Source organism: Eleutherodactylus coqui, chromosome 11 (assembly GCF_035609145.1).
Source record: "Eleutherodactylus coqui strain aEleCoq1 chromosome 11, aEleCoq1.hap1, whole genome shotgun sequence".
NCBI classification, from domain to species: Eukaryota; Metazoa; Chordata; class Amphibia; order Anura; family Eleutherodactylidae; genus Eleutherodactylus; species Eleutherodactylus coqui.
This window is the reverse complement of record NC_089847.1, coordinates 62345653-62349149: the sequence shown is the minus strand read 5'-3', so window position 1 is coordinate 62349149 and position 3497 is coordinate 62345653. Positions and strand designations below refer to the sequence as shown.

Sequence of the window (3497 nt, the reverse complement as noted above, 5' to 3'; positions counted from 1 at the left end):
GGCGGAGCTACACGGAGCCGGCATCCTGCACGAGAGGCTCCATAGAAGAAAGCAGAAGACCCGGACTGCGCAAGCGCGGCTAATTTGGCCATCAGAGGCCGAAAATTAGTCGGCACCATGGAGACGAGGACGCCAGCAACGGAGCAGGTAAGTATAAAACTTTTTATAACTTCTGTATGGCTCATAATTAATGCACAATGTACATTACAAAGTGCATTAATATGGCCATACAGAAGTGTATAGACCCACTTGCTGCCGCGGGACAACCCCTTTAAGAACTGGGCCCTAGCAGATCCGAGGAGCCACACCACAGAACAGGAGTCATACACATGCCACATAACAGACACCGCCAACTGCATCAGGAGCAGGACAGGGCACACCGCCAACTGCATCAGGAGCAGGACAGGGCACACCGCCAACTGCATCAGGAGCAGGACAGGGCACACCGCCAACTGCAACGTATAGTGAAAACCAGATAGACTCCACCCAATTCGGATTTTATAATTTATTGCTAGTGTGGATGTTACACCAAGGTTCATTCCCTGATATAGACAAAAGGCCGCTGTGTTCATGGGTCTTTTCTGTTTACTGCATCGCAGTAAAATATTGCGCAGTTTTTCAGGATCCTCCGTCATAATTCTTTTAAAGAAAAAGCGTATTTAAAAAAAAAGGGAGTCACTGGGAAAAAAAACAGTTCATAAAACGAAGGGTTTCAAGATTGCTGAACGTCGAGGGTCTCTTCACTGTCTGCCAGCCTTCCCATTCTCAAGTACGTCAGATCTGCAGGAAATGACGAGAAATCAGCAGGTTAACAGTCACATCCCACCAGTATTACTGATTCCTAGATCCGCTCAACCCACTTACAATGACCACTGCTCCCCCAACCAGGTCAGAAAAATTATACATGCACGCACGCATACATGCACGCACGCATACATACATGCATGCACGTACGCACACATACATACACGCACGCATGCATACATACACGCACGCATACATACATGCATGCACACATGCATGCACGCACGCACACATACATGCACACATGCATGCACGCACACATGCATGCACGCACACATACATGCACGCACACACATGCATGCACGCACACATGCATGCACGCACACATGCATGCACGCACACATGCATGCGCACACACATGCACGCACACATACATGCATGCACACACACATGCACGCACGCATACATGCATGCACGCACACATACATGCACACACACATGCACGCACACATACATGCACGCATACATGCACGCACGCACACATACATGCACGCATACATACATGCACGCATACATGCATGCACGCACGCACATGCATGCACACACACAATGCATGCACGCACACATACATGCACGCATACATGCATGCATACATGCATGCACGCACACATGCATACATGCATGCACTCATACATACATGCACGCATGCACGCGCACATACATGCACACACACATACATGCACGCATACATGCACGCACGCACACATACATGCACGCACACATACATACATGCACACATACATACACGCACACATACATACATGGACGCATACATGCATGGACGCACGCATACATGGACACATACATACATGCACGCATGCATACATACACGCACGCATACATACATACACGCACGCATACATACATACACGCACGCATACATACATGTATGCACGCATACATGTATGCACATATGAGCAGATGCAAGCAATGAAAAATTTGGCAGATGCAGCAGCTTACCTCGCCGAGTGACGTCAGATGGTGTCCTAGCGAAGCGAAATTCCTCTCCAGAAGAGTCGGCCTCTCCAAAAGGCGGGGGGCAAATGTGAGATCAGCACCTAAAACGCCAATCTCCGGTTACGTACGTTGTACAAAACGCAGCCAAATGTCAGGTTCCTCTCCACACGAGTCGTCCTGTTGAAAACGGAGAGCATATCACCCACCACATGCAAGCAAAAACCTGCAAATATGCACAGATCAGGTGATGCAGGAGAAAACCTGCAAATATGCGCCAAATATGCACATATGAACAGATGCAAGCGAAAACCTGCAAATATGCGCATATCAGCAGATGCAAGCGAAAACCTGCAAATATGCGCCAAATATGCACATATCAGCAGATGCAAGCGAAAACCTGCAAATATGCACATATGAGCAGATACACGCGATGAAAATTTTGGCAGATGCAGCAGCTTACCTCACTGAGTGATGTCAGATGGTGTCCAAGCGAAGCGAAATTCTTCTCGAAACGCGTCCAAACGCCAGGATCCTCTCCACACGTAATTTTGCAATAAGGCGCACAAATCTCGGGTGTCGTCTCCACACGTAGCGCACAAATCTGCAAAAAAAGGCAGGTCGCGTCAGCTGGCGTCGCGCAAATCTCAGGTTGCGTATTCTCCACACGTAGCGCACAAATCTCAGGTGGCGTCTCCACACGTAGCGCACAAATCTGCAAAAAAAGGCAGGTCGCGTCAGCTGGCGTCGCGCAAATCTCAGGTTGCGTATTCTCCACACGTAGCGCACAAATCTCAGGTGACCGCGTCTCCACACGTAGCGCACAGCGCACTAATCTCAGGTGACTGCGTCTCCACACGTAGCGCACAAATCTCAGGTGACGGCGTCTCCACACGTAGTGCACAAATCTCAGGTGGGTACTCACCACACGTAGCGCACAGCGCACAAATCTCAGGTGACCGCGTCTCCACACGTAGCGCACAAATCTCAGGTGACCGCGTCTCCACACGTAGCGCACAAATCTCAGGTGACCGCGTCTCCACACGTAGCGCACAAATCTCAGGTGACCGCGTCTCCGCACGTAGCGCACAGCGCACAAATCTCAGGGGGACGCGTCTGCACACGTAGCGCACAGCGCACTAATCTCAGGTGACGGCGTCTCCACATGTAGCGCACAGCTCACAAATCTTAGGTGACGGCGTCTCCACACGTAGCGCACAGCGCACAAATCTCAGGTGACGGCGTCTCCACACGTAGCGCACTAATCTCAGGTGACCGCGTCTCCACACGTAGCGCAGAGCGCACAAATCTCAGGGGGACGCGTCTCCACATGTAGCGCACAGCGCACTAATCTCAGGTGACGGCGTCTCCACATGTAGCGCACAGCTCACAAATCTTAGGTGACGGCGTCTCCACACGTAGCGCACAGCGCACAAATCTCAGGTGACGGCGTCTCCACACGTAGCGCACAAATCTCAGGTGACGGCGTCTCCACACGTAGCGCACAGCGCACAAATCTCAGGTGGACGCGTCTCCACACGTAGCGCACAGCACACTAATCTCAGGTGACCGCGTCTCCACACGTAGCGCACAGCGCACAAATCTCAGGTTGACGCGTCTCCACACGTAGCGCACAGCGCACTAATCTCAGGTGACCGCGTCTCCACACGTAGCGCACAGCGCACTAATCTCAGGTGACGGCGTCTCCACACGTAGCGCACAGCGCACGAATCTCAGGT

The 3497-nt window shown here is 51.6% G+C and overlaps 1 long non-coding RNA gene across 1 annotated transcript; it reads right to left on the bottom strand.

The window, feature by feature from the left end:
- Positions 1–533: 533 nt before the first annotated feature.
- LOC136582606 (uncharacterized) lies at positions 534–2358 on the bottom strand. Its single transcript, XR_010787197.1, has 3 exons — positions 2222–2358; positions 1765–1938; positions 534–780 (listed from the first exon to the last, which is right to left on the bottom strand). It is a non-coding gene; the product is annotated as an uncharacterized lncRNA (long non-coding RNA).
- Between the last annotated feature and the right edge of the window lie 1139 nt (positions 2359–3497).